At 38.2% G+C, this 21182-nt stretch overlaps 1 protein-coding gene and 1 non-coding gene across 11 annotated transcripts in view; one reads left to right on the top strand and one right to left on the bottom strand.

Annotated features, from left to right (window-relative positions):
- LOC129771074 (kazrin) overlaps positions 1-21182 on the bottom strand; it is a 346976-nt gene that overhangs the window by 266757 nt on the left and 59037 nt on the right. The window lies entirely within an intron of this gene.
- LOC129772006 (5S ribosomal RNA) lies at positions 11664-11782 on the top strand. Its single transcript, XR_008742523.1, has one exon. It is a non-coding gene; the product is annotated as a 5S ribosomal RNA (ribosomal RNA).

Below are 21182 nucleotides of genomic sequence, written 5' to 3'. Positions count from 1 at the left end.
CCATCACGGGTACTAATCCCGTCGTTCTGCAAAAGTCGTTGCAAGATACCCTGAACAATCTGTTCACGTGGGCCCTCAAGCTGGGTATCGAATTCTCTACGGAGAAAACTGAAATGGTCGTTTTTTCTAGGAAGCACGAACCCGCCCAATTCCAGCTTCACCTATCCAGCAAAACGATCCAACACTCTATGTTTTTCAAATACCTGGGTGTATATTTTGATTCTAAGTGTACCTGGGGGAGACACATTGCGAATTTGAAACAGAAATGCCAGCAAAGAATCAATTTTCTCCAAACAATAACCGGAACATGGTGGGGTGCCCATCCAGGAGACCTCATTCAGTTGTACAAAACAACGATATTATCAGTGTTAGAATATGGCAGTTTTTGCTTCCGATCAGCTTCCAGGATTCATATTCTCAAGCTGGAGAGAATACAATATCGTTGCTTGCGTATAGCCATGGGGTGTTTGCATTCGACACATACGATGAGTCTCGAAGTTTTGGCAGGAGTACCCCCGCTTACTCTTCGGTTCACAGAATTATCCTACAGATTTCTCATCCGTTGCAAGATCATGAATCCATTGGTGATTGATAACTTCGAAAATCTACTCCAACTGACTCCTCAGTCAAGTTTTATGTCTTTATACCATGAGTACCTTACCCACGACGTGCACCCTTCACCAGGCATCTCCAACCAAGTTTGCTTCCCATACTTCTGCAATTCCTCTGTCATTTTTTATCTGTCCATGCGACAAAAAATCCATGGAATCCCAGATCACCTACGCCCCGATTCTATTCCGCCGATATTTTCGGCAGAATATGGGAAAGTTGGATCTGATAAAATGTTCTTTACTGACGGTTCATTCATAAACGAGTCCACTGGCTTCGGCATCTTCAATGAAAATTCCAGTGCCTCTTTCAAACTCAAAGATCCTTGTTCCGTGTATGTTGCTGAACTGGGTGCGATATACTACGCACTGGGGATCATTGAAACACTGCCCATCGACCATTATTTTATTTTTTCAGACAGTCTCAGTTCAATAGAGGCAATCCGCTCAATGAAAGTTGATAAACGCTCATCTTATTTCCTAACTAGAATAAGACAACTATTGAGTGTTTTGGTCGAAAAATTATTCAAGATTACCTTAGTATGGGTTCCCTCTCATTGCTCGATTCCGGGGAATGAGAAAGCGGACTCGCTAGCTAAGGTGGGCGCTTCAGAAGGCACACTTTTTGAAAGGCAAATTGCTTATAATGAATTTTTCCACATTCCTCGTCAGTATACGCTCGTAAGTTGGCAGCGCATGTGGAGTGGTGATGAGTTCGGTCGTTGGTTACACACGATTATCCCTAAGGTCTCGACGAGGGCATGGTTCAAGGGATTGAATGTAGGTCGTGATTTCATTCGCGTGATATCTCGGCTTATGTCCAATCACTACAACCTAAACGCGCATCTCTATCGCATTGGGCTCGCAGCAAACAATCTTTGTGATTGTGGCGATGGCTACCACGACATCGAGCATGTTGTCTGGTCGTGTATCCGGTTCCATGCTGCTCGCTCTCAGCTCTCTAGATCACTGAGAGCACAAGGCAGACAATCGGATATCCCCGTCCGGGATATCTTAGGTAGCCGGGATCCTGATCTTCTGCTTCATCTATACCTGTTCCTCAGAAACGCCGATGTCAACGTTTAATGATGTTTCCTTCGTTGTGTCCCCGTTTCATATCCCTCCTATCCGATCGATAAACTTTTACTTAGTCGCGGCAATACATACACACACTCTTTACAGATGCACGGGCCGAAGGTTGTGCAGTCCACTGATCATTCAACAAGAGCCAAAGGTTGTACCGCTCATGACAACTCTACACGAGCTGATGATTGCGCCGGCTAGTGACCATTCTATCCTGGATTCCTCGAGTCGAGAAAGACGCACCACGCTAGATATGGGGTACAGACTAGGGGGGCGTTGCTGATTAATGGTCAGCTGCATCCCAATAGGAAGTATCCCGTGTCGGGCACACGTACAGAGCATCGAAGACTGCGACATACCAATTATGAGAACACTTGTAATACTAACCTCGAGTCAACCGCGAGTAATCGGTTACATATTACTAACATAGTCTAAGCAAACATTGTCAAAATATTGAACTCCCGGCCCCGTTAGACTGACGCCATATGAGCCTTAATAAAATATATATTTTGGATAAAAAAAAAAAAAAAGGTAATTTTATGAAAAACAAGTTAACCCCATGGTCAAGCGGTTAACGTCACACCTAACATACCTAACATACCGTTCGGTCTCGATTCCCGTTCTGGTCGGAGGGATTTTTGTGAGAGAAATTTTCTCCGACTTACACTGTGATCACGCGTGTTCTCTAGAGCTTGTCACTCAGAATGCATCCAAGGTGTGTTAAGTGGCATAGAAACCTCAACTAAGTACTTAGATATAATTTCCTCACCTCATTTATTGGGTAAAAATCAGCTTTTAAACTGATTGTCATCAAACGTCCAAGTTATTTGAGCGTTTCGGTTTCTTATAATCAAATAATACTGTTGTTTAAATTTGTACCATATCCAACTACATATTTTAAAACACGTTTGATTTGAATTGCAATCATCAATGCAAATACTTCTCCTCCGAGAAATCGGAAAATTATTCGAAACTGTTCTCCACTGTTTCACTCAATTCAGCTGTCAAACGCATACGGCGCGGTATAAAATAGGATTTCGGAAAAAGTTATTTGCCTTTCAAATTTGCACCAAAAGGGGACCGCCACCGCTGTTCGGAAAGTGCATTGCTCGGTGTTCCAGTTCGCCGTTCTGTGGATGTGGATGGCTCACTTTTATCACAGTCGAACTTTGGGAAAATGATGCAAAACGGGAAACAGCATCCCGCACGGAACAAAGTTTCCTTCGCTGTCTATAGCAGCCTCTATGTAGATAGCAAAACGACCGACAGGAACATAAATGACCCAGTTGTTCGAATTCGCGTATTTCGCTTTCCAGTTTTTATTTCCTCTCCATTGCTAAAATCACATTCGTCTAACCTCCCCCCCCCTTTATCCGGAACGGCCACAGACACAGAGTTCTCGAAAACTTCACCGCGGCTCAGGAACAGCGCGAAATCTAAATCAGAAATAATGTATCCCCAAATGGAGCTGCCAGCCACGTCCCGTCTCGTCCCGTCCCGACCCGTATATCTGTCGCTATATCTATGTTTATTCTATCAAACCGAACGAGATTTATCGCCGGGTGTGAATAATGTGCGTGGGGGAGAAGAGGCAAATCTAAGCCAGCTTCATCCCTCGAAGGCATCTGTTCGTGCGCGGGATAGCAGTGGCAGACCTCCTCCCCCCTCCCCACGGGGGATTTGTTAATTGTGAAAAATGACAGAATTTAACCGGAATTGTATTTGCTGATTCGCTTCTGTTTCTTTCTACCCCGGGAAGCGCGTTTCAGCAGTTTTGTGGGAAACGACGAGAGCAAGCGTATTTGTGTCAATTGATGGAGCTTCTGCAAAATAGAGAACGAAGGACGAAGGCGCTCTTAGAGCCAGCTGTTGCCGTGGATGACTTCTTCCCGAAGGGTGGAAGCACTACTGGGTTCAAGTAAGCCGTGAACCATGTAATATCTTCATCGGAAATTTGGTTTGTAGCTGGAACGATATTTTTAGCAGATGGCGACTGAAATTATGGTCTCCCGTTCCACGATGCTCAACGCAAGAATGTGGGTCAAAATATGCGGAAAATTAACTGTGGTGGAAGTGTTGGAAAAAAATTAAGTTCAATTGCTCTCGCAAGAAGCAGAAAAGAAGGCCGCTATTTTGGAATAAGTCGTAAATTGAAGTCAAAAAATTAGACAATATTTAACATTAGCTTGGGTAGACGCTACACTTCGTAGTTGCTTCGTAGTCCTTGATTGACCAGAACCAGTTTATTCGCACAAGAAGGACAAGAAATATTAGTATGATATTCGAGGTCAGAGTCCGCCTCAATAACATGATTTCCCAGCGGAAAAGACAACTATTTGAAAAAATATGGCATGTGATATTTGGACTCTCGAATGAAATCGTATGTGTTTCAATTCGCGGCGGCGGAGAATCTACTTGGGAAACTTAAAAACTAAAGCAATAGTCAATAGAAATTGACATGGCATCAGACTGAAATCCTAAAATGTATATTAAAAAAGAGATATCCAAATAATCCAATCAAATGTCAAACGTCTAAAATCCGAAGGTCTAAGTTAATAAAATTCAGAATCTAAATATCCAAAAATATGAAATCCTAAGATCCAAAATTCAAAATTCTTGGATTCAAGTTCTGAATCAGAAAATGTAAAATGGAAATAATCTATCATCCAAAAATGTAGAATTAGATGATTTTTTTTTTAAATTCAAAATAATTGAAATTCAATTCTAGATTGACAAAAATCTAAAATTCAGAAATTAAGAATTCTGAAAACTTAAAAAGTCTAAAATATAAAAACTAAAATATGAAAAAATATGAAGTTCAAAAATCAAAACTTACAGATACATCCAAAAAACTAGAATTGAAAATTTAAACTATTTGTATCCTAAAATTTGTGATGTAATCAAAAAAACTAAAATCCAAACCAATAAAAATTAAAATGAAAAAAAACATAATCAAAAATCTAAAAATCTAGAATTTAAAGAACTTTATAGTACACACACAAAAGATACACAAAAGAAAGATACAATCATAAAGTCAAACGAGACTCACTTTTAAATTAAATGTCATGTAATTTCCATTAATTTGTTAATTTGTTATTTTGTTATTTTCAACTCGCTATATGTCAACTCGTTGGCAGCACTGTCTAAGATAGCAGCGAAACGTTATGGGTGTAAACACATGGGTCTTTTAACACGTTGAGTGCCGTTGAGTGGTTTTATAGCGATTTTATGGAAATTTTTGAAAGTATTAGGGGTTTCGTTTCTTATTGTAGTGGAAGGTATTTTTGTTTGAAAGGGAATGCTTATACGCTTATATTCATATATTAGTTACCTTTAGCATCATATGTTATACTGTTAGTCAACATGTTACGGAACTTTGCATACTTGAAATATTAACAAAAAAAAAAAAAAAAATAGAACAGAGCCAAATTTTTTTTTTAATTTTTACAAAAAAATATAAGAAAAAAATCACTGAAAAAAACCCTTTTTTAAAAATTAAAATTCATTTTTCTCAAAAACTATTTTTCTAATTTCTCAAAAATATATATGAATAGCTCTTACAATTTCCAACAACTCGTCCATACATTGGAAGATGGGTGCTTTTACAGGGAAAAAGTTTTTCTAACAACAAGTTTTTCATGCTTTCTTCGAAAAAAAATACAACTTTTCAAATTTCGTTTAAAGTGAAGATAGCAATACAGTGTATTCGTCAAAATATTAGATCTTATTTAAATATAAACTTTCGTCGAAGACGTCAATTTTCTATCTTTTATAGTTTCCGAAATATAGGGCATTTTTGAATGGAGACCTCTGAAAAAAAAAATGTTTTACTCGTTATATTTTTGTATGAAGTTCAGTGAGCAATTAATATTATCCAACAATTCCTTTAAAACTTGCTAGTGTTCATCACTAGAGAACATTTCTACGTAATCAGATTTGTGTTGTACTCTAATTTACGATAGTTATTCAACAAAAAGTTCGAAAACTACCTTGATCCATTTTCACCCCCATCAATTTTAGAAGTGTTGCTCGGTACAATTTTTTTTTTATCTAAATTTATTTTTTTTTTGGATTTTGAGACCCTTTACAGGTTTAGTTTATATTTAAATATGTATATTTATTTGTTTGTGTATTTATTATTTGTGTTGATATTGGTGATCTTTTTTTAGAATATTTCGAGAACCGCGCGGTACGAAAATATGTAATAAATTATTAATATTTTTTTATTTCAAATTTTTGTGATTTTCTGGCATTTTTTATATTTTCCTAAAATGTATTAATTCGATAGCTTGGAAATGAAAATAAAGAAAAAAAAAATCATAGTGTATCATAGTATCTTACAGTGATAAAATTACCATCGAAAATTCAATTTTTTTAGCATTTGGACTTTTTTTTTATACTAAATTGGATAATTCTGTAAATAGAACAGATGTTTATATGCTTAGCCTAATTAATTTGAATTTACGATTTTATCAATCGTCGATTTCATAGAAATAAAAAATGAATGGGTTATATCTATGATATTACCGCAAGGTTGACGTGGGACTACCTTAGCTTAGTAATCATTTGTTCGTATTCATTAAATTTTTGATTGAATGGAACCATTTCCGAATTCAGTTGGATTCAATATATTTGCGTTGTGAGAAAAAATTTGAACAAATGCAATGTCTCTAGTGTCTGCACGATCTTACCAGGTACCTAAGTTTAGAAGACCGTGTTAGGGTAACGCATTCTAGTCTGCACAAAGGTATGCGAGTACGAAAGTACTCGCAGTTTGCATGTATTTTCAATGCCGATTTCCCCAGACACCTTGGTTTAGAAGTCTTTATAGGTAATCCGATTTCAGTCGGAACAAAAGTACTTCCGACCTGCATGAATTTGCAATCCCAATAGACACCTTGGGCTTCAAGTGTTGAAGAAACATATTTTAGTCGGAACAAAAATGCCCTCGACTTGCATGTATTTGCAATGCCAATTTCCCATCGCTCCATGGATTTGAAGTCTGTGTGAGGGAAACATATTTCAGTCGGAACAAAAATGCCCCCGATTGCATGAATTCGCAATGCAAATTTTCCCAAGCTCCTTGGATTTGAAGTCTGTGTTAGGGAAGCACATTTCGGTGGGAACAAAAACTCCCCCTATTTTCATGTATTTGCAATTCCGATTTCCCCAAGGCTGCTTGGTTTTGAAGTCTGTGTTGGGGAAACCGTAAAGCGGGCCAATCAAAACGAGGCAGTAAGGGCGTTTAGATAACGCTTAACATTTTACAGTTATTCAATTATTTACCAAATGGGAAATAACACTTTATTAATTGTGATGGATGCGTAGAAATATTCCCTATCAATTGACGCAAATATCTTTCCGATTCAGTAGAAAATGTTCGAGTTATAAGCATTCGAAATCTTGCATTTTTTACTGCATGTTCAGTGTTTATGTTTTCATTTTACCCCCCATATATTCCGGTTAGACGTAGTCCCACGTCAAAAAAAAAATCAGACGGTGAAAATTAGGAAACCATTTTAAAATAATTGATTTACTGCAAGCTGCTGCAATACTTTTTCTCAGTTTTTTGACAAAGATGTGGAAGCTTTGTTAGGAGATGCTCATGATGTCCGGGCCTGAGTCCAAGTGGATACCTCCTATCAGTGACATTGGTCAGATTGTGGAAAATAATTAAGTATTATTTTGACGTAGAACTACGTCTTTCATTAAGGGTGCCAAATCAGAAAACCGGTCACGTTTTTATGAAATAAAGATAACGTTAATAACTATTTTTGCCGCGAACGGATTTTGGTGATTTACATAGTAAACGAATCGGAAATTCCCTAAGATTTGTTTAATATGCTATACATTAGAATCTCCTGGTTTGTTAATGGTTAAAATACATGAAAACTTTAAGTGTTTCCATTCTCCCATACATTTGTTCTGTCCATTTGTGTGCTTTCCAGAACAGAGCTATCAATAAAGAGCAACTTATCGACGAGCAGCGAAGGGGAAATCGTAGGATTTAAAGTCTCCGTGAACGAAGGAAAAAAAGAACGATGAAGGGGAGAGAGTATAAACAGTGGATCTCGCTGAGGCAAACTTTCATTCGGCATCGGACTGTTGAGCAATCCAGTTCACTTCGCTTTTGCTGCGCTTCGATTTAAGATTGGACCCCACCAGTGGTAATCCAACTTGGATATCGTCGTGTGGTTTTTTCAGTTCGTTTTTGGCGTTATTCGTATCGTGTGTTTTTCTTTCCGCGTCATAAATTGGACGCTTCGCGTAGTGTGTGATGAGCAAGAAGAAGAGAAAGGCTGCCTCGAGGACTGCAAAAAACGAACGCATTGCCAAGGGCAATCAAATTTCGAGGCAAGCGTCATCAAGTGAAGCACGCGATGTTGGTGCAGTGAAAAGCGCTCGCACTGAACCAAGCCTTCGTTAGTGACACCGCATCGAACAACAGCGAAGTAGGCGACTTCGGCGCGTCGGTCGAAAATGTAAGCGCCGTTACCCAGGCTGTAACCAAAATCAAGCTCCCCTCACTGGTGGTGAAGGCGGTCGCTATTGACAAACTCATCAGCGAATTCGCATCGATGGGTTTTACAGCAGAGTTGAGCTGTGTGGCATAATTCAGTCTTTTTCCAAGCAGTTAACATTGTTTGTATTGTTTTTGTTTTGTTGGTGCCTTTGACATTGCATGAATGCATTAATCTGACGTTATGGCGAAGCAGGCATTAAGGCTGTGTGCCAAAAAATCATTTGGGGAATACCAAGCATCTTGAATGTCGTACTGGAATGTTATAAGTTATTTGGGTTCGCGTGCCAGTCGCAAAACTGCCATTAACTAGGATTGCGCTAATCTTGATCATAATAAAGCAATGCTACTATTTTCGAGGTTGTTGATATTAACAAAAAGAGATTATTTCGCTTGTTTAGATACCAAGAAAGTAAATGTCGTTCTGGAATGTTGTATATGATTAGGTTTCGCTTAACAGTAGAAAAATTTCCTCCACTAAGGGTGGCAGCTGCGCTTATCTCGAGCATGAGAAAGTAATGCAACTTTTTCCGAGGCCAGTGATATAGACAGAATCGTTTCTTTTGAGAATAACGTAAAATGATGAGAAGTGTTTATATTCCTAGTAGTTAGATATATTGATGTAGTTATGAGATGTGGAATAATGGTGCTGGTGCCACATGTATATAATCGACTGTAGCCGAGTTTGTCATTTGCGAAAAAGGCCACCGGAATAGCGTTCAACGTAAATTTTCAATACATTGACATGAAATTAATTGCGACATATGATCAGCTAGTGTATTGTTCTGCGAGGGCAAGAATGAATCATCAATCAATTATCGTCAACTAATTCTACAATGAAAAAACATTTCAGAGATTATTCTACTAAGCAGTTGTTTCTAAAATTTCACAGCACTATAGAATAATATCCGAAGGTATAAACAAGTGACTTATAAAAAATAACAGCTTAGTTCTACGTCAACAATGCGGTCGTATCTTGGACACAAGCTCCTATAATTTTTTTTTTACAAATTTTGTTATATTCGTCCGTGTTTAGGTGTTATATGACATTTGCTATTTTAAATGTTTATTGTCACATAATTTTCTCCGCTCTACTATCACAATTGGTAATATTCTATGTTTCGAGTATTGGTTTCACAACTCTATGTTCACTAAATATGCAATACATTGTGTCAAATTTATACCGGGAATTTGTATTTTTAAAGAAAATACCTTATGTATCATCTAAATTTATACTATCACTTTCAAAATATGTCTCTTCTGAATCAATATACCTTTTCCAACACAAAACCCATTTTTTATATGTATTCAAGAATTTTCTTGAAATAGGACGTTCAATACTTGATTCATTATGAAAAAATCTTGAATATAGAAAAACAAGTACGGACACAGCACTACTGTATCTCAAAACTTAATTTAATAATTCCAAAATTTCAAATAATTCAAAATAGTACCGCAAAACACTCTAGAATTCTGAGAAAAAAAAAATCATAACAAAAACTGTTAGGGGTAGTGGGGACAAATTGGTCATGGGGGGCAAAAGTGGTCACCTGCTTGTTTGGTAGTATAACTATTGACTGTAGATGTCGTATTGATAGTCACATTATGTTTGAAGAATTTAATGACTTTTGAGTCACCCTGTACTTCAGTAGAGCTGTCGCATGTCAAAATACAAATAAAAACAGAAATTACTCTCTCGATAGCCATTCGGCCGTAGTTCTGTGCGCATGGTATCCATGAAATTTCTCGTGAAATTGAGTTTATTCAATCTGACATATTGGACAAATCATCAGTTTGGACGACTGTTCACATATTTTAGGAGAGGTGAACAGATATTTTGTTTAACCTCATTGAGTAATTAGCATAGACACTATTTTCATGTATGAGGGCAAAGTGGGCAAGGGCAAGGTGAATAACAACTTAAAATGTTCTGTTTACTAAAGCTTATATACCTCATCACATTCTGCTCTTGAAGAAGATCCTTTTGTGGCTTTAACCGTGGCCTCATTATGCGGAATGTTATGTGTTTCTTACTACACTTTTGTATGCAAGAGAAAATTTAAATTGAGACTCTAGGTGAATATGCCAAGCTTATTTCATGCATGCACCTACTATAACAAATATGATTTGAACAAATTAGGACGAAAAAAACGCATAAATCTATCCCATTTAGCTTGATATGGGCGGGTGACCACTTTGCCCCCCCTAGGTGACCGCTTAACCTCCAAGCAAAAAAAAAAGTTCGATATTTCACCTTTTTTTTCTAATGATGAAAAGTGTACTATTTTGAATTTTTATAGTAAAAGCCGTTTGCTATCTTGATGAACAATGAGTTGAACTATAATATTCTTCGAGAAACGGTATGTGGGCGCTGGAAATGGGCATATTCCTTAGGGTGACCACTATGCCCCCACTTCCCCTACATTTAAATGAAAATTATGTTCAATGTATCCAAAAATAAAAAAAAACCACAATTTCGAAATACAAAAAAAAATTACTTTGATCTTAAAAATTTTATTTTTTATAAAAAAAAATTATAATTCGTCGTGATACACTATAGTATAGAATTTTCATTTCCATGCCTATTGAGTATGGCGTGAAAAAAGAAAAACTACGTTTTTGACTACAGCTCTTATAGTGAACCATAAAGAGATTGTAAAAAATTACTTAATTTTTCTAATTTGATATCCTATACAACATTTTTCAAAGTTGATAAGATTTGGAGGCACTTTTCACGAACACATGGATGCAATACAATTATAGATTTTAGGGTAATAACAAAATATTAGAAAATGAACAAAATAGATTTTTTAAATTTATTGAATATTTTCAGAAAAGAAAATCACATTCGAACATATTTAAAATGAAATTAAACCAGTACTAAGTCTCAAAATTCTAAAAAAATATCAAAATTTAATAAATATATTTTTTATTAAAAGACGTAGAAACACATTTAAAAATGAATTATAGTAGTAGTGCGTCTCTAAATCTTCCAAAGAAAAAATTTCAGTATTCCAAGTTTATTTTTAGTACCTAAAATTTTGATGAAATTTTTTTTAATAATATTTCTCGATGCACCTTCAGTATTTTTTTCAAATTTTAATCTCGAAGCTATCGAGAATGGCGCAAAACATTGAAAAGTACGGTTTTCTACCATATATCCTGTTAAACCTCATAGGGATTCAAAAAAATAGTCAAAATTTCTTATTTAGTACCCTTAACAATATTTTCCATAGAGCGGGTGATTTGGTTTGGGGGCACTTTTTACTTCCATAGCCGGCCAGTCGATTTTCGGCCAAAAATTTTTTTTAGAGATAAAACCAGATCTCGACGTTTTATGCATTTTTAAAACATTTGGCATCGAAAACAAAATTTCGATTTCGATTTGGAAGATTTTCGAGGATTAAAAAATCATTTTTTTGGGCCAATAAACAAAATGTACAAGGTCGGTAGTCAACGATCATACCATGTTGAAAACACCGGTTCTCGTCCGATCACCGAAGTTAAGCAACATCGGGCGCGATCAGTACTTAGATGAGTGACCGCTTGGGAACGTCGCGTGTCGTTGGCATTTTTCTTGCTCGCAAAGAACAAATGGTTTCCGTTTTTCTCGATATCAAAGGGGCATTTGATTTAGTTTCCATGGAAATTCTCTCAGAGAAGCTTCATAATCGTGGACTTTCACCAATTCTGAATAATTTCCTGTACAATTTACTGTCAGAAAAGCACATGAATTTCTCTCATGGCAGCTCGAAATCTTCTCGTTACAGTTTTATGGGCCTACCGCAAGGCTCCTGCCTAAGCCCCCTCTTGTACAGTTTTTACGTCAATGATATGGATGATTGTCTAACTAGAGACTGCACGCTGAGACAACTTGCAGACGATGGAGTTATTTCCATCACGGGTACTAATCCCGTCGCTCTGCAAAAGTCGTTGCAAGATACCATGAACAATCTGTTCACGTGGGCCCTCAAGCTGGGTATCGAATTCTCTACGGAGAAAACTGAAATGGTCGTTTTTTCTAGGAAGCACGAACCCGCCCAATTCCAGCTTCACCTATCCAGCAAAACGATCCAACACTCTATGTTTTTCAAATACCTGGGTGTATATTTTGATTCTAAATGTACCTGGGGGAGACACATTGCGAATTTGAAACAGAAATGCCAGCAAAGAATCAATTTTCTCCAAACAATAACCGGAACATGGTGGGGTGCCCATCCAGGAGACCTCATTCAGTTGTACAAAACAACGATATTGTCAGTGTTAGAATATGGCAGTTTTTGCTTCCGATCAGCTGCCAGGATTCATATTCTCAAGCTGGAGAGGATACAATATCGTTGCTTGCGTATAGCCATGGGGTGTTTGCATTCGACACATACGATGAGTCTCGAAGTCTTGGCAGGAATACTCCCGCTTACTCTTCGGTTCACAGAATTATCCTACAGATTTCTCATCCGTTGCAAGATCATGAATCCATTGGTGATTGATAACTTCGAAAATCTACTCCAGCTGACTCCTCAGTCAAGTTTTATGTCTTTATACCATGAGTACCTTACCCACGACGTGCACCCTTCACCAGGCATCTCCAACCAAGTTTCCTTCCCATACTTTTGCAATTCCTCTATCAGTTTTGATCTGTCCATGCGATAAAAAATCCATGGAATCCCAGATCACCTACGCTCCAATGTTATTCCGTCGATATTTTCGGAAAAATATGGGAAAGTTGGATCTGATAAAATGTTCTTTACTGACGGTTCATACATAAACGGGTCCACTGGCTTCGGCATCTTCAATGAAAATTACAGTGCCTCTTTCAAACTCAAAGATCCTTGTTCCGTGTATGTCGCAGAAATGGGTGCGATATACTATGCTCTAGGGATCATTGAAACACTGCCCATCGACCATTATTTTATTTTTTCAGACAGTCTCAGCTCAATAGAGGCAATCCGCTCAATGAAAGTTGATAAACGCTCTTCTTATTTCCTAACAAGAATAAGACAACTATTGAGTGTTTTGGCCGAAAAATTATTCAAGATTACCTTAGTATGGGTTCCCTCTCATAGCTCGATTCCGGGGAATGAGAAAGCGGACTCGCTAGCTAAGGTGGGTGCTTTAGAAGGCACACTTTTTGAAAGGCAAATTGCTTATAATGAATTTTTCCACATTCCTCGTCAGTATACGCTCGTAAGTTGGCAGCGCATGTGGAGTGAAGATGAGTTCGGTCGTTGGTTACACACGATTATCCCTAAGGTCTCGACGAGTGCATGGTTCAAGGGATTGAATGTAGGTCGTGATTTCATTCGCGTGATATCTCGGCTTATGTCCAATCACTACAACCTAAACGCGCATCTCTATCGCATTGGGCTCGCAGCAAACAATCTTTGTGATTGTGGCGATGGCTACCACGACATCGAGCGTGTTGCCTGGTCGTGTATCCGGTTCCATGCTGCTCGCGCTCAGCTCTCTAGAGCACTGAGAGCACAAGGCAGACAATCGGATATCCCCGTCCGGGATATCTTAGGTAGCCGGGATCCTGATCTTCTGCTTCATCTATACCTGTTCCTCAGAAACGCCGATGTCAACGTTTAATGATGTTTTCTTCGTTGTGTCCCCGTTTCGTATCCCTCCTATCCGATCGATAAACTTTTACTTAGTCGCGGCAATACATACACACACTCTTTACAGATGCACGGGCCGAAGGTTGTGCAGTCCACTGATCATTCAACAAGAGCCAAAGGTTGTACCGCTCATGACAACTCTACACGAGCTGATGATTGCGCCGGCTAGTGACCATTCTATCCTGGATTCCTCGAGTCGAGAAAGACGCACCACGCTAGATATGGGGTACAGACTAGGGGGGTGTTGCTGATTAATGGTGAGCTGCATCCCAATACACAGTATCCCGTGTCGGGCACACGTACAGAGCATCGAAGACTGCAACATACCAATTATGAGAACACTTGTAATACTAACCTCGAGCCAACCGCGAGTAATCGGTTACATATTACTAACATAGTTGTAAAACAAAAATTGTCAAAATATTGGACTACCGGCCCCGTCAGGCTAACGCCACATGTGCCTTAATAAAAAATATATTTTGGGAAAAAAAAAGGTCGGTTTTTGAAATTTGACATGACCATTTTCGCTGCCACCCTACAGTTCCCCTTTAGAAACTCACAGGACATCGTTTCGAATAGCATTACATGTTCAACATCTAATCGATTGTTATTGTTGGACAAGAGGCTAAGGTCAATGCCCCCATCTTCTGGTCCCATGTTTTGGGGAGTTGCAGAGGCTGATTCATTACGGTTGAAAACAATACATGACGTCAGTTCTGTTATGCTGGCCACTCTGTGCAAGTCCCTGGTCATGGCTTCCACTCTAGGCAATCTGATATGTGGTATATCAATTTGATGAATGATTCGACTCGAAGCGTACTATTGAAATATTCCCCAGGAATCACCATGCAATTATAACTCGGACAAATATCGCCCCGAGTGCTCCCTTCGGAACAAGGAACTTGATACGTCATTCGATGACCGTCTGTCAGGGATGCGCGGAATTGTGCTTTGAGTTGATTAAAGGTCACAACAAGTCGATGCTCTGATTGTGAATGCTTCACTGGGATTTGTGGATGGCTCCAATCCACTCAACAGCGAATGTTCGGATAGGATATGAGATGTGAACTGGAATTAATATCGTGTGTGCCCTTAACATGAAAGAAAGTCCAGTGACACGTCCTGTATTCGAGCCAATGTTATAATTATAATCGCATCATTGTATCATTGATGTGTCGTGCACACATTATTCGAAACATATTATAAATGTGTTATTCTCGAGCGCTGCCGATAAAACGTTCAACTCGACATCGTGTCAAGCGCGCCGACGGAAACTCGCATGAATAAAACACTCCTGCGAACATCACGCCACAGTCCTAATCGTCCCCGGCTCATGCATTTCCAATATTCCAATCTCAATCAAAGGCTCGTTCAGAGACCGAGAGGCACACATACGCGGCCCCACATACACGCTCACATTCATACGGGTTTGCCAAGAGCCCGGTTTCGAGCTCGATTTCATGGCTTGCAATCGAGCGCAAGCCGAAATTTAGCTCACACCCTCCGGAAAAATAGCATAGCGTTTGAAGTGAAGTGAGGGAGAGGAGGAGGAAAAAGGACAAAAGCACCGACACACCGGTCTCGAATTCCGATCCGTGTCTAAATGGATTTTATTTTATTATCATGCCCCAACTGCCCGACTGAGCTTGAACACCGCGTCGTTGCTCACCTTAACCCCGGAGTCAAACATTGGATAGAGGAAAAAAACCAAATCGGGGTTTGGAATCGTCATTTTACCACCCTCGCATTTCTGCGTTTGGCGTATAGGTAAAAAATATGGGAAAAATAGAACCAACGTTCGAATTTGACTCTTTTATCGATGGCCTTTAAAGCTGCAACATGGCCATATACATATGTTCGTATGTTTGTTTGAATGTTTCGATTGCGGGGTGGTTGAAACAAATTCTCATGCGAACATGTGTGTATTTTTCATGTTTGTTTGTAAATTTGTGTGCGTGTTGGATTGACGTTTTGTTTTGACATTTTTTGTAATTTACTTATCGTAAATAACTTACGATAAGAATTCCATTTATGTATACAAAACTCTTAATAATGGATTAAGATATAGTTTCTTTCCTTTCAAAAATCTATTTGCTATGATTTTCATTAAAATTTTATAATCCACATTCAGTGGAGTCATTGATATAAAAATGTCTAGCATTTTTGTATCACATTTATTTGTGAATTATTATTCCCGATGAAAAATCTTCCTGTAACAACCGAAATGAGTCGTGAAAAGCTTGTAAAAGTTTCGGATCAGGAAGTTTTTTGACCTTCACTCTAAGTTTTTCCTTATCAACGACATCAACTAAAGTATTATGGCTATCGTCATCCAAAATCTTTGAACCGATCTCAACCCAAGAAAGTCATCGGCATTATGACTTAGGTCTTCCCTTCTACAGGCATTTTTTAAGTATTCGTAGGCTTCCGTAGGTCCTTCACATATATTATGTGCTCGATTCTTCAGATTTATCCGATTTATTTTTTATATTTGCTTCGAACACATGATACCTGGCTGCCGTTTTATTCAAATGAATAGGAATTTTTTAACGTGTGTACGTGCTCAGGACATATCCGCTTCGTTTTATGGAATTTTTTTATTCATATTTTGACGTAGGACTACGTCTTTCATTTCTATACCGGGGTGTAAAATCAAAGTATCGAAAACGAAAGCGTTACGCCGGAGACCGAGATTTTGAGCGTTAATAGCTCCTAAACAACTGAACGAAATGGTATGATAAACACTTCATTCGAAAGATAAAATGTCTACGCGTTCTATACTTGTTACTTTTTGATCCAAAAACTTGTTTCAATAGTCTTAAAATTGCTTTCAAAACAGGCTATTGAAATCACCAATCGGTATATAAGCGAGCGGCGCTCGGAAATCCACTCAGTTCTAATTGAACAGCGATTGGAGCATGTTGTCGCTGTTGCGGTGAAGCTCTTTATTTATCATGAAAGCGCGGATGAACGGTGTCACCAAGAGCCTGTTTGTGCACCCTAGGCCAGAAGGGAATCTATCAGGAGGAGAGTGATGCCACAAACGGTTCCCTGGGAAGACATCGCTACACACACATACACGCGCGGCTATTAACAGGTGGTTATCGAGTTGGCATTAACCACTGGTGGGCTTCCAGTATCGAGGAAAATGTGGAAATATCTAATCGTTACTGAAAATAATCTGCCAGTTCCTTTGGGAATTTTCAAAATATATTCATGTGAAAGAGTTTAATTGAATGTTTTCTATCCATGTAACACTGTGACCAAATACATTTGGTTTTGTGGTTTTTCAATCAATCGCAATTAACAGGATAGCTTCAGAAGATTATTCTTCCCCATCAGTAGGATATTTCCGTATCCAATATTGTATGCGCCCGCAATCGATTATTGCTCAGTCGCCGAAAGTTCCGAGCTCAGAGAGTTCATTCCCCTCTAGTTTGCCTTCCAAATTGCCATCGTAAACCACACCTTCTCTCGATTCAATCACACACAAAAAGCATACTTAAGCGATATTCTGGTGGTGAGACACATTCATTTTTCGTGAGGACATCGACAAGACAACATCGTTGCCTAACGTGCTGGAGGAGGTGGACGGTGAAGGTTCGACACATACACGCGTAGAACTCTTTCCGTTAGGATGCCATTCAGCATCGAGAAAGTTCCGGAAAGATCTAATCATTGCTGGAAAATAATCTGCCAGTTCCTTTGGGAATTTTCAAAATATATTCATGTGAAAGAGTTTAATTGAATGTTTTCTATCCATGTTACACTGTGACCAAATATGTTTCAATCAAGTGCTATTAACAGGTGGTTATCGAGTTAGTATTAACTACTGGTGGGCTTCCAGTATCGAGGAAATGTGGAAATATCTAATCGTTGCTGGAAAATAATCTGCCAGTTCCCCTTGGAATTGAAAATTACATTCAGGCGAGTTTATTTTAATGTTTTCTATCCATATAATACTGCAACCACATACATTTGGTTTTGTGATTTGTCAATCAAGTGCAGTTAGCAGGAAAGCTTCTGAAGACAATTCTTCAGAACAAGGTTTTTCGTATCCTATATTGGATGCATAAAAACTTGTGCCTCCAACGTAACGCTCTCGTTTTCGAAGTCCCCCAAATATTCATTTATTCATTCATTCAGAATGGATTTAGATTCAACTTCAAACAGATGATCTCTTAATCAACGATAGTCCTACGTCACCCTTGCGGTTATACCATAGATATAACCCACTTCCTGTTTTCTACCCATTTGTGTGACTACCTACCCGTGCTATCAATAATATACAATATGTCAGGTACAATAATTATACTCCATTGCAAATCGGATGCAACGTTCGTTCTGCGGACAATGTGGAGAGAGGAAATATTGCTATGTAAGCTCCGCCTGCTTTCAACTGAGTATAAATAACTCGTTCGTGATTGAAAATCACGGTCTCAATCCAGCTGGCGAGCAGATAACATTCTTTTCTATTTCAATTTCCGCTCGAATCATCATCGAATCATCGAATCATCAAAAGATCATGTATAAGCGGGTTTGAAAATAACCACAATATTGATGTCCTGTCACTATCACTTCAATAGTAATTCGATGTTTCAAGGCCCAAGATATAAATTATTTTGTCCTAATGCTTGTAAGCAGTGTTGCCACATTTTCATCTAACCAGAGGGGTAAAAAATCTTTCTCGTCTGTACTTTTTTTTTCCAGAAATCTGTACCATCGAAAATATTCGTTGTAGAGAAAAATCTATGTTATTGGCATGAAAAAATGCTCTTTTATTTACTACAAATGCTACATTTACATTTTCAAGCCATTCGTGTGTTTGATGATGCTGCTTATTCATATTTTTTTCTGAATCTAGATTGCATACTACCATTTATTAAAATTTTCGAGGTGCCGCCACGATGTTTAATGAAATCTTTTGATCTAAAAATAGCGTTCATAGTATCGTTGCTGAGCCGATTTCAAAGCAAATTTTTGTTCTGATTATATCCAGAAAAAATCACTCGACAATTGCCGAGTAATGAGAACGATACAAACAAGGCACCGAAGCGCCGAAAGGGCGAGCGAGCCTCCAATTCTTTTTAGGCATCAAATTTTTGTCCATAATTTGCTTACGGAGTAATGTCACCTTCAGGGCATGGAATTAATAACGAAAAAATCTGCACCTTTCCAGATGAATCTGTACGTGTGACAACACTGCTCGTATGCATTATATGGTACCTCTGAATGCGTTTGTGTTTATACTCATTTTCATTAGTGTCTTTGCGCATTAATAATGTTGATATAAGGCTTACAAGCATAAAAAGCTGATATTCAGATTAGAGATGCTGAATTAGTGCTACAATAGAGCTAAATCTTATTACGTAGTCTGTGCTTTAATGTGACATCAGCGAAAAACAAACAAAAATAACCAGCACATTCTGAAATAGGCGAGGTAAGATGCCCATAGGCATGTCCAAAACGCACCATAATAACGGGTCAAAAATGCCAAACGACTTCAAAGCATGTTGTTTTTTTTATAATAATTGATTCGCTGCACATACCTTCCGCTCCCATATATTTTCTCCAGAATCGGCAGAAGTATCCCAATTTTTGTTGTCGAACCGAAGATTTTTAAATCCATTATTTTTGTTGATGAACGTAAAACAGATATAACAAAATGGTTTTGAAACCATCTAACCCCATTTGTGAAGTTTGCACAATTTACATTAGTTCCATTATACTTGACAAGTCTTATGACAGTGACCAAAGTTGCATGAAATGATGAACTTTTTTGAATACTATTATTTTACGAAGTAAGTCTAGGTTTTCTGTATTCTGCATCTGCAGTGGTATTTATAATGAAAAATGATGTACCCAGATCTCTCAGTTGCCCTGCTAGGAGGAAGCAAACTGCTTGTATAATGCTCTTGCGAACGCACGGATGAATCATTAGCCAATTATTCTCAACTGTAACATCATCCATAGTTCCTATTAAATTTTCTATTGAAGAGTTTTTCAATTAATATAAGTAACTAGCTAACCCGGCAAACTTCGTCCCGCCCAAAATTTGTTTTTTGTTATCATTACTTTCAAACATTCACGTTTTCTTACTAAGCGCAAGTTCATGAGTCCAATCGCAGAACTGTTCATTGATTGATCTTCTAATCGACCCCGTTGAATTTACCTTTTACTATCAAATTCCTAGTATTTCTACCAAAACTCTTCATTATAATATCAGATTATTTTAAGACACAATTCTCGTTCAAGATTTTTCAACCACTTGCAAATTACATGTTTCTCCGTTACATGGAATAAATGTTTGATACAGAAAATATGATAGAATAAGGACAGACCCCTCCCCTCTTCTCCCCTTAGAGAGGGGGAGGAGTGTCTATTCACCATAGAAACGTTTCGTGCCCCCTAAAATCTTCACATGCCAAATTTGGCTCTATTTGCTTGATAGTTTTCGAGTTATGCAGAAATTTGGTTTTTCATTTATAAGACAGCACACCCCAAGAGAGGGGGAGAAGTGTCGAACCACCATAGAAACATTTATTGCATCCTAAAACCTCCAGATGCTTAATTTGATTGCATTTGCTTGATTAATTCTCGAGTAATAAAGACATTTGTGTTTCATTTGTATTGCTAAGAGAGGGGGGAGGAGTGTCTAACCCTGAAATCTCCACATGCCAAATTTAGTTTCATTTACTTGATTAATTCTAGAGTAATGCAGAAACTTTTGTTTCATTGGTATGGGAGCCCACGATCCCCCCCCCCCCTTAGAGAGGTGGTTGGAGTGTCTAACCACCATAGAAACATGTATTGCATCCTAAAACCTCCAGATGCCTAATTTGGTTGCATTTGTTTGATTAATTCTCGTGTAATGTAGAAATTTGTGTTTCATTTGTATGGCAGCCCCCCCTTAGAGAGGGGGACAGACAGACAGACAGACTGAAATACATTTTTATATATATATATATATCCAATAATAAAAAGCGAATTGATTTTAATAACATTTTGACAGGATACAGCTTGTGTGAATTCAGGGGTGCGATCGGACTTATCGCTGACTTTTTACGATCGATTATTCAATTTTCGTTAGTTCAAGCATAGTTTCCGGGTTAATAGTGGCGTCGGAGTGAAGCGTTTTTTGCCTTTCTGCGAAAGATGCTGTACAGAATAATTAGTGGATTATTTCTTAGGAATACGATATTTTTGGGAGAGTTGGATATGTGATGTTGAAAACTGCTAAACCACTTGGATGTTCAATAATTATTAGTTCAATATTATTGCAGAGAAGTTCGGGATAAGCCGGGAAGCAGTCCGTGAAATTGTGCAAAAGCACAAAGCTTACGGTTCGCTCGC

The sequence above is a fragment of the Toxorhynchites rutilus genome, chromosome 2 (genome assembly GCF_029784135.1).
Source record: "Toxorhynchites rutilus septentrionalis strain SRP chromosome 2, ASM2978413v1, whole genome shotgun sequence".
Lineage (NCBI taxonomy): Eukaryota > Metazoa > Arthropoda > Insecta > Diptera > Culicidae > Toxorhynchites > Toxorhynchites rutilus.
The sequence above is the reverse complement of the archived record's forward strand: the minus strand, read 5'-3'. Positions and strand labels throughout refer to the sequence as shown.